Source organism: Rhamphochromis longiceps, linkage group LG15 (assembly GCF_057381845.1).
Source record: "Rhamphochromis longiceps isolate RC_006_pf linkage group LG15, R_longiceps_female_GT1.1, whole genome shotgun sequence".
Classification (NCBI taxonomy): domain Eukaryota; kingdom Metazoa; phylum Chordata; class Actinopteri; order Cichliformes; family Cichlidae; genus Rhamphochromis; species Rhamphochromis longiceps.
In genome coordinates this window covers 12,602,507-12,615,185 of record NC_140571.1, presented here as the reverse complement: position 1 = coordinate 12,615,185, position 12,679 = coordinate 12,602,507, and the positions used below count along the sequence as shown (strand labels likewise).

The 12,679-nt window shown below is 40.5% G+C and overlaps 3 non-coding genes and 4 pseudogenes across 3 annotated transcripts; all 7 read left to right on the top strand.

Moving 5' to 3' along the window:
• Positions 1-3,211: 3,211 nt before the first annotated feature.
• On the top strand, positions 3,212-3,434 carry LOC146652224 (U2 spliceosomal RNA; annotated as a pseudogene).
• An 848-nt stretch (positions 3,435-4,282) lies between these two features.
• trnal-uaa (transfer RNA leucine (anticodon UAA)) lies at positions 4,283-4,365 on the top strand. Its single transcript has one exon. It is a non-coding gene; the product is annotated as a tRNA-Leu (tRNA).
• Positions 4,366-4,995: 630 nt separating this feature from the next.
• Positions 4,996-5,090, top strand: LOC146652222 (U2 spliceosomal RNA; annotated as a pseudogene).
• A 3,758-nt stretch (positions 5,091-8,848) lies between these two features.
• LOC146652221 (uncharacterized) lies at positions 8,849-10,063 on the top strand (annotated as a pseudogene).
• Positions 10,064-10,401: 338 nt separating this feature from the next.
• Positions 10,402-10,576, top strand: LOC146652220 (U2 spliceosomal RNA; annotated as a pseudogene).
• An 848-nt stretch (positions 10,577-11,424) lies between these two features.
• Positions 11,425-11,507, top strand: trnal-uaa (transfer RNA leucine (anticodon UAA)). The gene has a single exon. It is a non-coding gene; the product is annotated as a tRNA-Leu (tRNA).
• A 630-nt stretch (positions 11,508-12,137) lies between these two features.
• Positions 12,138-12,328, top strand: LOC146652218 (U2 spliceosomal RNA). Its single transcript, XR_014907821.1, has one exon. It is a non-coding gene; the product is annotated as a U2 spliceosomal RNA (small nuclear RNA).
• The last annotated feature ends 351 nt before the right edge of the window (positions 12,329-12,679 follow it).

Here is a 12,679-nt window from a genome sequence, read left to right as displayed (position 1 = left end):
GGGACACAAAACCGTATAATAAATGTGTATGCATATGTGGATCCTAAATTAAGAAGAGAACTTCTTTCAAAAATGGACACTTGTTTTATGACAAGGAAAAATATTTTTGTGGGAGGGGATTTCAACTGTTCACTGGAGAAAATAAAAACTTCGCTCCCTTTTAAGACCTTTATAAAAAAATACGGTTTAATAGATGTAATGGCCACACTACAAGGGAAAAGAGTGGGGTACACATGGAAGAATACAAGAGGAATGGAAAGTAGATTAGATTACATCTTGATAGAGAAAAAGTGTAAAATAAAACAAGGGAAAAAAATACCGGCTTTGTTCACAGATCATCAAATGATAGTGGTGGATTTGGAGATAGAAGGAATAGATTATGGAAAAGGATACTGGAAACTGAATAACGAAGTACTTATGGAAAAAGAATATAAGGAAAGGTTTGCAGAGCTCTTCCCTTTATGGGAGGAGATGGAAAGCTTATATAAAAATAAATTGGATTGGTGGGAGGATGTAAAAAACAAAATAAAAAAGTTCACGGTGGATTATTGTACGGAAAGGTCCAGCGTAAGGAAAGAGGAATTTCGTATATTGCAAAAAGAAATAGAATATACTTATACACTACAAAATGAAAAAGGAAACAACAAAAACATGGACGAGAAAATGGAAAGTTTAAGATTGAAGCAGGAAGAACTACTTGAAAGGAAGGCAAGGGCTGAAACATATAAGATAAAGCAGGAGGAGTATGAGGAGAACGAGAAATGTTCGGCCTTTTTCTTTAAAAAGATGAAAAGTAAGGAAAAAAAGGGAGTTATAATAAAATTAGAGAAGGATGGGAAAATGATAGAAGGAAAGGAAAATATGCTTAAAACGGCGAAGGAGTATTATGAGGTCTTGTTTAGAAAAGAAAAATTAGAGGGAGAAAAAGGGGATTTTTTCTTAAAGAAAATAAAAAAGAGATTAACGGGAGAAGAAAGCGACAGTTTAGAAGGGGAAGTTACAATAGGGGAGGCATATAAAGTATTAAAAGGAATGAAGGCAAACAAAGTGCCAGGGATAGATGGATTAACAAAGGAATTTTACGAAACTTTCTGGGGAATGGTGGGGATACATTTGTTGGGAGTTTTTAAGGAAATCATGGAGGGAAAGGAGATGACAGAGAGTATGAAGATGGGTGTGGTTTCTATTCTATTCAAGAAAGGTAACCCACAACAACTTGATAATTATAGACCGTTAACTATGCTATGTGTGGATTATAAGATCCTGAGTAGGATATTGGCAAATAGACTCGCGGGAGTAATGATGCAAATAGTGGAGAAGGATCAGACGTGTGGGGTTAGGGGGAGGCAAATGTCTTGGAACGTGCAACTACACAGAGACATACTCACATACGTTAGAGATAGAAATTTGCCAGCACTATGTGTGAGCCTAGATCAACAAAAGGCCTTTGATAGGGTAGATTATGATTTTTTGTGGAGGGTAATGCAGTATATGGGTTTGGGAGAGAAATTTAAAAAATGGGTAAAAAATTTATACAACGGCATAAGTCTGAAAATAAAAGTAAATGGATTCCTTACAGAAAAAGTGTATCAAACAAAGGGTTTGAGGCAAGGATGTCCATTATCTGTTGTTCTTTATGTACTGTATGTTGAACCTTTGGCTTGCGCAATAAGGGAAAGCCAGAGAGTAAAAGGGATTCCGATGCCGCGGGGGGAAGTTTTAAAGATATCGCAGTATGCGGACGATACAGTATTATATCTGGCAGATGATGATAGTTTAAAGGGTGCGATAGAAATTTTAGATATTTATGAAAAAGCGACTGGATCAAAGATAAATAAAGAGAAGTCGATGTATAAATATTTGGGGACATGGGAGGGTAGAAGAGATAATATCTGTGATTTTACTTTGTGCCAAGGCCCAATGAATATTTTAGGAATCTCCTTTGGAAATAAGGAAGGAGATGAGCTTAGCAATTGGAAAAAAAGGTTAAGTGCGGTAGAAAAGAAGCTGGGCCTTTGGAAAGCAAGGAAATTAACAATTACGGGGAAGGTTCTGATTATAAAGAGTGAGGTGGTGCCGAAGCTATTACATCTGGCCTATGTGGTTTCGATGCCTCAGATCTACAGAGCGCAAATAACCAGAGCGATATTTAAATTTATTTGGGGGGGTTATGAGTATGTCAAAAGAACGCAAATGTATCAAGAAATTGAAGATGGTGGGAAAGGGGTACCAAATGTCCCTTTGAAGTTAGATACAATGTTTTATGCAAATGTATGCAAGCTATTGAAACAGAACTATGTCCATAAATGTCAAATATTGTTATGGTTTTGGTTAGCGATTCCATACCGTTTTTTGATAGGGTGGGAAAATAAGGGACCAAAGGCGGAAACTAGACCAAAATATTTTCAGAGGATGCTAGGATGGGGAAAGAAACACGCTGAATGTAAAGAGGTGGATACCGTACTAAACCATAAACTTTTATATAAGAAAATGGTATGGAAAGCTAATTATAACCAGGTACCGGTGAGTCCAGAAGTGTGGAAATGTGCACAGGATAAGACCTTTAAAAATGTTTTGAAGGATTTTAATTGGATGCATTTACACAAAAGGTTACCCGTGAGGATCATTATGTATGCACATAACTTGGGAAAACAGAAAAAGTGTCCGAGGGACAACTGCGTAGAAGAGGAAACAATAGAACACGTACTTTGGGGATGCGAATACGCAAAAAAGGTATGGGAAAGGGTAAAGGGGAAGTATAAAGGTTTGGGCACGGTGACTTATGAAGAGATTACCCTTTTCAGGGCTAACAGTATAGAAAAAGAGAGATACAAAATACGTTGTATGTTGTTAACAATTGTAAAAATGAAATTGTGGAAGGCAAGACAGAGTTGTATAACGGGAGGATATAAAGAGGGGGAAATAGGTACGACTAAAGCTGTAGAGAGGGAATTTGAAAAGACATACTGGCATGAACTACAAAAATGGGGAATAGACACGATCAAGGATAGATGGAAAGATTTCCCTTCCTTCTTTACTGCGAAGGCACCTAAAAAGTGGTGGTAGGTAAAGAGTAAGGAAGGGAGAAAGGGAAAAGGAGCAATGAAAAGCAATAAGTTATATGAATATGTTACATGAAAATGATTGGTTTGCGATGAATGAATGTGGGAAAGAAATGAAATGTAAATATGTCTTTGTAACGGAAATGGAAAAAGTTTTTTGAATTGTTGTGGAAAGAAAATAAAAGAAGTAAAAAAAAAAAAAAAAAAAAAAAAAAAAAATCTGTTCTTATCAGTTTAATATCTGATACGTCCCCTACCCGGGGACCATATATTAAATTGATTTTTGGAGCAGGGAGATGGAATAGGGGCTTGCTCCGTCCACTCCACGCATCGACCTGGTATTGCAGTATTTCTAGGAACGGTGCACCCCCTGAAGCTGTGAAAAACAAATGTCATTTCACTCAACAGTTTGTGCAAAGAAATTTCTTATACGCTAGATATATGCGTGCGTCTGCATATCTGGACATTGTCTTCGTGTAATCTTCCAAGGTTAGTCAGACTGAAATGTTGCGACTTAATATTTGTGAATGACTTACATTTAACTATTACCAGAATTACTAAATCCTGCCACTTGGACTGACACGTGGCTGGACACACACTTTCTATGGGAAATCAAAAAAATATGTCGTTTTGAACTGCAGTTACACTATTCTGGCTCGAATCCTGCAGTTACCTCTGTTGTCCACTAGAGACCAATAGAAGTCTTTAAAAACCGGAGGCTGCCATCTACAAGGACTCATGTTGATTATAGGTTTAACTCTTCTCTTTCTCTACATACTGCAGCTTTCTGTCCTCTGTGGCTGTAAATTACATCGTTTGAAAAAAAAAAACACCACACAATTTTTTCTTGGCTTTTTAGCTAAAATCACCTGTATTGTCTGTTGTTTCCATTTGTGGATGGTTAATAGTGCAGAAGATTGTTTTTCTGTTTTCAGGATTACATGAAAACATTTTGGAACAGATCATTTTTGTATATAATAAATCTTAGGATAGTATTGGTTTTGATGATTTATAAAACAGCTGTGTGCCGTAGCCCTGGTAGTGTGGATCCTTAGTGTGTAAAGAGTAGATACCTCATGTAATATGTGTGAATGAAAATCCATGGACTTTATAAGAGTCCTCCATTTATGGCTATGATCCTAACAAACAAGATTAATACGTTTCTTTCTCCTACCAATCTTCCTGTTTCCTAAAGGAACACGCATGCACAATATATATGCACCAGGGTGGCCGAGTGGTTAAGGCGTTGGACTTAAGCTCCAATGAGCGCATGCTCTCGTAGGTTCAAACCCCACTCCTGGTATAATTTGGAGCCTCATGACTGGTAAACTGAAATGTATCTATGGGAGCAACAATGATCAATAGGAGTTTTTAGGAATTTTCTGTGAGCAATATCCCCCCACCCAGTCACCCCCAAAAAAGCTGGGATGAAAGACAAATGAGAGGTCTGTGCCAAGGTCGCTTAGTCTTACTGTACATGTTATATGTAGAACCGTTGGCTTGTGCAATTAGGGAAAGCCCAGACATAACAGGAATACAGTTACCGGGAGGAGAAACATTAAAAATTTAACAGTATGTAATTATCATATTATGAAAACAATTATAACGCCAAGAAAGTTATAAAAATGAATTGAAGACGCTCCGTCTCAACGACCGCTGATTGGACTGCAGGCGACCACGTGATTTTGAATCTCATTAACCGGCATGCGCTGACCGGCGTTTCAGAAACTAAAGTGTCGTCATATATGTGGCGCCGTTTAAAAACTGAAACATGCCGACCATAGTTATATTGTGATGTTTCGGAGGTAAAACGTCAGTAAAACATCGACCTGTCCTCTACCATTTGTTAGAAGGCGACTGTGTTCTTCATTGTAACCATGAGTTAGAGTTGCAGTAAGCAGAATGAGTCGTTTCTGTCGTGCGATATGTGGGTATCGCTTCTCGGCCTTTTGGCTAAGATCAAGTGTAGTATCTGTTCTTATCATTTCGCACTTGATTCTTGGTCTTAGGCTAGGACTGCGACCCTCTCCTTTGGGTGTCTGGGCGGTGAAACCTTGGTTATTTATTGCAGCGCAAAGGTACGTGGTTTTTTATAGAAATTATTTGTTTGTATTGAAAACGTTTCCTTTTTAATCTTGTTGTGTGTTTGTAGCAGGTGTTTTTTCTAAGCCTTTGGTGCCTCCGCAATGGCTGGGTATGCCAGTATGCGGAGGCACCACTGTGTGCGCTTCAGTTTAATTGAGAATGTTGGAGAAGTGCCAAAGATGTCCAGGCTGGATTTCTCCAGGAAATTGATTCAACAGGTGTTGGGATTTTCACCAAACGACTTGAATTGCATTTTGACCCTCCCTTTTAACAGGGGTTTTGATGTAAGTTTCAGCTCAAGCGAATTGTTGGAAGAGTTTTGGAGAAGATTCGAAAATTTGAGACCACAATTTGAAATTTTCAATGTGGAGAAACTGACAGACAATACTATGAAAACAGTAATAGTTAAAATGTTTAATGAAACGGTGAATGCCCAAGACATTTGTGTGTGGTTGGGGAGATATTGTACGGTGAAGGGTCAGCCGAGGAAGGTGAGAGATGTGGATGGAATATGGAATTGTGTATGGAAAGTACCAATACAGCAATGGGAAGATCCCCAAGGGTTCCGGGGTTTAAAACATCTCCCGTCCATGATAGTTTTGGGAGATAATAGAGGCTATATCCATTACCAGGGCCAACCAAAGCTCTGCCGGAGGTGTGGGGAGCATGGGCATTTGATAGAGGCATGCGAGGAAATCATCTGTGGGAAATGTAAAGAGAAAGGGCATACGTATGCTGATTGTAAAAATGACCGTAAGTGTAACTTGTGTGGAGGGGAAGGTCACCTCTTTAGGGACTGTCCGCGGTCCTTTGCAAATAAACTTAAAAAAGGAAACCAGATTAATGAGGGAAACCTGATTGCAATGGTAAACGAGGATGTCTTGATTGATGCAGCTGGGACAGATATTTTAAATCAGTTCCCAGCACCTGAAGACGGAGGGGAGGAACAGGAGGAGGAGGGAAAAGGGGAGGAGCATGGAAGACCTGCCCAACCAGAACCCTCAGAGGAGGGGGAGAGAGGGCAGGAGGAGAGTGGAGTTCAGAAAGGAGTAAGTGGTGAAAGTGAAAATGCTCAAGGGCAGCCCCCCCCTGCCCCCCCTGTCCCCCCTGGCCTTCCTGATTCACAGGTGGCAAAGAGGACTGCAGCAGAACTGTCTTCTGGGACAATTGTTTCAGGAAAGAGAGGGAGGCATGAAACACCTTCAGGGAGTTCCTCAGGGGAGGACTCCAGGGTCTTCCCCTCTGACTCACCAAATGAGGTTTCCTTCCTTAACATAGTTCTGCAGTCAACGCCAAAGGAGCGGATGGTAAATGCAGCTCTGCGACAAAGGCCGTCACCTAGAGTACGAAAAGGGAATAGAGTGGCGGTCCCCCCTTCGGAACCCGGAGAGGTGAAGGAAGAGTTACACTCACAAGAAATAAATTGATGGTATGCCCCCCCAAAGTTTGGGTTGAGCCTTTGAAGAGAACAATCTTTCCTTAGTTTCATAATGACTAGCTTGTGTTCTGTATTAATCTTCATGGCTCTGACCTTCTCATCCATAAATGTCAGGAGTGTTAGGTCTAAAGTAAGAGCCCAAAGTGTTCTATCCTTCTTGAATAGTGTAACATCAGATGTTATTTTAATACAGGAATGTGCTATACCTTTCCTAAAAGCATATGGTCAGTGGCAGGATATGTGGCCACAAATGTCCATCTGGAGTGGATCAAATGAAAATAAAAATGATGGAGTAGCCATATTGGTGAAAAACCCTCTGGTGTCGGTGAAGGGAAGTACTGTAGTAAGTGATGGAAGAGCACTTGTTGTTAACCTTATTTATATGGAAAAGGAATTTAAGCTCTTGAACATTTATGGCCCAAATGACAAACACGAAAGATATGATCTTTTAGAGGCTTTGCAACCCCACTTGTTGGGAAAAGCGCCTTTAGTGTTTGGAGGGGATTTTAACTGTATTTTAAACAGGAAAGATAGAAAAAGAGCCACACAAGATGTGAAGATTGATAAGACGTCACTTTTACTACAAGGTTTAGTCAGAGACTTTAAATTGATAGATTGTTTTCCAACGGTTCATCCAATGGAGGAGGGTTTTACTTGGTATAGTGGAAACGGTGACAGGGCCTCTAGAATTGATTATATCTTTGTTAGAGACTTTTCACCAGTAGAGGCCACTTTGATGCCCGTCTTTTTTTCTGACCATCTGATGTTAACTGTTAAAATTTCCCTTGAACTAGATATAACAATGGGGAGGGGAGTGTGGAGGTTAAACTGCTCCCTACTGGAGGATCAGGATCTGCTCAGACAGTATAAGGAGAGGTATACTGAATGGCAGACTCTCCAGGATTTCTATGCAACACGGGTCTCATGGTGGGAAATGGTGAAGTGTAGGACTCGGTCCTTTTTTAAACAAGCAGGAAAGAGAAAGAAGGCCGCAAAAGACAGGTGTATGAGAGGACTACAGAAAAGGTTACAGAGGTACCATCTCTTAAATAGGTGGGGTTTACACTTCTACGAAGAAATTAGAGAGGTTAAAAAAGAAATGCAGAAAATAGCAAATGATAAAAGTATGGGAGTCATACTAAGGAGTAGAGAGAGAGCGAGAGAGGAGGGAGAAAAATGTACGAGATACTTTTTCAAAAAAATTATGAACAAACCTGGCTCTGTCTCTCAGCTAAGAAACAGAGCTGGAGAAAAAGTAGTGAGTACTGAAGGTATAATAAAAGTGATTGAAGAATATTATGAAAACCTGTATGGGGAGAAAAATGTGGAGGAAAGAGTCATTGAGCAAACCCTGGAATATATTGATAAGATTGTTGAGTCTAGTGATATGTTAAGTCAACCTTTTACTACAGCCGAGTTAGGTCAGTGTCTTAAGAGTTTTAAAACTGGAAAATCCCCTGGTTTAGATGGCCTGCCGATTGAGTTTTATCTGACATTTTGGGATATTTTAGCTACTGATTTACTTTCAATTTTTACAGATTTTAGTGAATTAGATAAGCTGCCTGAAAGTTTTAGAATGGGTTTAGTCACACTCGTTCATAAAGGGAAGGATAAAACTCTCTTGGAAAATTGGAGACCGATTACGCTTTTAAACTGTGACTGTAAATTATTCAGCAAGCTTCTAGCAGAAAGGACAAGACCGGTTTTGGACCAGATAATCCACCAAGACCAAGCATGTACTGTAAAGGGCAGGAAGATCACGGATAGTCTGGTGTTGATTAGAGACACGATTTGTTTTGCTCGAAAGAGAAACAAGCGACTGATTGTTTTGAATTTAGACTTTGAAAAAGCCTTCGATAGAATATCTCACCGGTACCTTTTTAAAGTTTTGCAGAAGATGGGTTTCCCAGAAAGGCTTATATCCTGGTAAAGTTGTTGTACACAGATATAAAGAGCAGATTTGTCATGAATGGGACCCTGACGAATGCAGTTCAGGTGAACTGTGGTTTACGACAGGGATGTCCCCTGTCCGCTCTTTTATATGTTATTTGTATTGAACCCCTGGCACAAATTTTGAGGAAAGATAAGAGTATAAACGGGATGAACATACCTGGGAGTGGGGGGCAGGTGGCAAAGTGTGTACTGTACATGGATGATATTAGCATCCTGTGTACAGACATATCCTCGATGAGAAGGACCTTTGAAGTTACGGACTGGTTCGGAAGGGCTTCGGCCTCTAGACTCAACAGGGGCAAGACTCAGGTACAATTCTACGGGCCATGGGAGACTATAGAATTGACTGGACTTGGAATAAATGTGACACAAACCGACCAAAAAATTTTAGGGGTTAGATTTGATAAGGATGGTGGAGGAAAGGCAAATTGGCCGGGAATGATAGGAAAAGTGAATCAACGATTAGGCCTATGGAGACTGAGAAAGCTGACTCTTGGAGGGAAGGTTTTAGTAATTAAGGCAGTGATTTTACCCTTGCTTCTTTTAGTCAGCGCAGTCTTTTTGCCACCAAAGGACGTATTGTTAAAACTAGAACGAGCCATCTTTTACTTTCTATGGGACTCCAAATGGGAGAGACTTAAAAGAGGGATAATGAAGAAATTAAAGGAAGATGGTGGCAAAGGAGTCCCAGATCTGTATTTATTCATGGGAAGCCTCTATACAAGTAGCCATATGAGACAGGCTACGAGTCCTAATAGTAATCCTCTGACACAGGCATGGGTTAGATTTTGGTTAGGTAGCTACCTAAGACAAAAGAAAATCCTGCCAGTAGATCTTAGAGTCCCCGTCTCCTTTGATGTTCCTGAAGCCTATGTAGAGCTGAAATCCTTTTTAACCTCCTTTAAATTGGAAGATCAGAGTTTGGACATTTTAACAAAACATCATTCTCTCATTTCAGTTGTGCAGGAGAGGGGAGAGGTGGTCCCAGTCAGAGGCCTCCCTATTGGAGAGGCCATAGAAGTGTGGCGTCTGACAAACCATCCCGTCCTTTCTAACAGGCTCCAGGATGTGTCCTGGATGGTGGCTCATGAGATTCTCCCAGTCAGGGCTGTCATGCACTCCAGAGGAATGTCGACAACAGAAATGTGTCCCCGACCGGGTTGTGGCGCGCCTGAGACGGTGAGGCACCTACTCTGGGAGTGCAGTGCTGCTATAGACCTGTGGGACATGGCCGGCTCCTTAAATTTCCCGTACTTACCAGCAAGGGAGGTCCTGACAGCAAACCTAATCCTCTATGGGGTGAGCCAAGGAGTGAAAACGCAAAGAAAAGGCTTTGAAAAGCAGTGGCTCGCCCTTGCTGCTATAAAAGACGCCATTTGGACCTCCAGAAACTTGTTGGTGAGCAAGCACACGCAGATCCCCCCCGTGGCTGCTCTCCGAATGGCAACAGCAACAGTAAAAGAGATCTGTGCCAGAAATACTAAGTTGAGAGAGCAGCCGCAAAGAAGAATCGCCTCTGTGCCCATTCGGATGGAGGAGCCGGGTTCGCACATAGAAAGGTCTAAGCAGCAACAGCCTGGCTCTCCGGGAGAGGTCGGTGTGGAAGGAGCAAGTTGGGGAGAGTCCCCTCTGAGCACCGGAAGCTTGTGAAGGGATGGGATGGGTTTTTTTTTAAATAATTTAAATTTTCTATGAAGAAAAAAAAAAAAAAAAAAAAAAAAGGAAAAAACATTTAAATATTTGTTTTCCTGTTGTATTTTAAAAGGGGATGGGAGATAATAAAGAAGTAATCCTTTTAAATGGGGTGGGCTTATGAAAATAAATGAGATGATGATGATGTTGTTATATGTCTGAGTATCAATAAAAATTTTTCCAAAAGAAAAAATCTGTTCTTATCAGTTTAATATCTGATACGTCCCCTACCCGGGGACCATATATTAAATTGATTTTTGGAGCAGGGAGATGGAATAGGGGCTTGCTCCGTCCACTCCACGCATCGACCTGGTATTGCAGTATTTCTAGGAACGGTGCACCCCCTGAAGCTGTGAAAAACAAATGTCATTTCACTCAACAGTTTGTGCAAAGAAATTTCTTATACGCTAGATATATGCGTGCGTCTGCATATCTGGACATTGTCTTCGTGTAATCTTCCAAGGTTAGTCAGACTGAAATGTTGCGACTTAATATTTGTGAATGACTTACATTTAACTATTACCAGAATTACTAAATCCTGCCACTTGGACTGACACGTGGCTGGACACACACTTTCTATGGGAAATCAAAAAAATATGTCGTTTTGAACTGCAGTTACACTATTCTGGCTCCAATCCTGCAGTTACCTCTGTTGTCCACTAGAGACCAATAGAAGTCTTTAAAAACCGGAGGCTGCCATCTACAAGGACTCATGTTGATTATAGGTTTAACTCTTCTCTTTCTCTACATACTGCAGCTTTCTGTCCTCTGTGGCTGTAAATTACATCGTTTGAAAAAAAAAAACACCACACAATTTTTTCTTGGCTTTTTAGCTAAAATCACCTGTATTGTCTGTTGTTTCCATTTGTGGATGGTTAATAGTGCAGAAGATTGTTTTTCTGTTTTCAGGATTACATGAAAACATTTTGGAACAGATCATTTTTGCATATAATAAATCTTAGGATAGTATTGGTTTTGATGATTTATAAAACAGCTGTGTGCCGTAGCCCTGGTAGTGTGGATCCTTAGTGTGTAAAGAGTAGATACCTCATGTAATATGTGTGAATGAAAATCCATGGACTTTATAAGAGTCCTCCATTTATGGCTATGATCCTAACAAACAAGATTAATACGTTTCTTTCTCCTACCAATCTTCCTGTTTCCTAAAGGAACACGCATGCACAATATATATGCACCAGGGTGGCCGAGTGGTTAAGGCGTTGGACTTAAGCTCCAATGAGCGCATGCTCTCGTAGGTTCAAACCCCACTCCTGGTATAATTTGGAGCCTCATGACTGGTAAACTGAAATGTATCTATGGGAGCAACAATGATCAATAGGAGTTTTTAGGAATTTTCTGTGAGCAATATCCCCCCACCCAGTCACCCCCAAAAAAGCTGGGATGAAAGACAAATGAGAGGTCTGTGCCAAGGTCGCTTAGTCTTACTGTACATGTTATATGTAGAACCGTTGGCTTGTGCAATTAGGGAAAGCCCAGACATAACAGGAATACAGTTACCGGGAGGAGAAACATTAAAAATTTAACAGTATGTAATTATCATATTATGAAAACAATTATAACGCCAAGAAAGTTATAAAAATGAATTGAAGACGCTCCGTCTCAACGACCGCTGATTGGACTGCAGGCGACCACGTGATTTTGAATCTCATTAACCGGCATGCGCTGACCGGCGTTTCAGAAACTAAAGTGTCGTCATATATGTGGCGCCGTTTAAAAACTGAAACATGCCGACCATAGTTATATTGTGATGTTTCGGAGGTAAAACGTCAGTAAAACATCGACCTGTCCTCTACCATTTGTTAGAAGGCGACTGTGTTCTTCATTGTAACCATGAGTTAGAGTTGCAGTAAGCAGAATGAGTCGTTTCTGTCGTGCGATATGTGGGTATCGCTTCTCGGCCTTTTGGCTAAGATCAAGTGTAGTATCTGTTCTTATCAGTTTAATATCTGATACGTCCCCTACCCGGGGACCATATATTAAATTGATTTCTGGAGCAGGGAGATGGAATAGGGGCTTGCTCCGTCCACTCCACGCATCGACCTGGTATTGCAGTATTTCTAGGAACGGTGCACCCCCTGAAGCTGTGAAAAACAAATGTCATTTCACTCAACAGTTTGTGCAAAGAAATTTCTTATACGCTAGATATATGCGTGCGTCTGCATATCTGGACATTGTCTTCGTGTAATCTTCCAAGGTTAGTCAGACTGAAATGTTGCGACTTAATATTTGTGAATGACTTACATTTAACTATTACCAGAATTACTAAATCCTGCCACTTGGACTGACACGTGGCTGGACACACACTTTCTATGGGAAATCAAAAAAATATGTCGTTTTGAACTGCAGTTACACTATTCTGGCTCCAATCCTGCAGTTACCTCTGTTGTCCACTAGAGACCAATAGAAGTCTTTAAAAACCGGAGGCTGC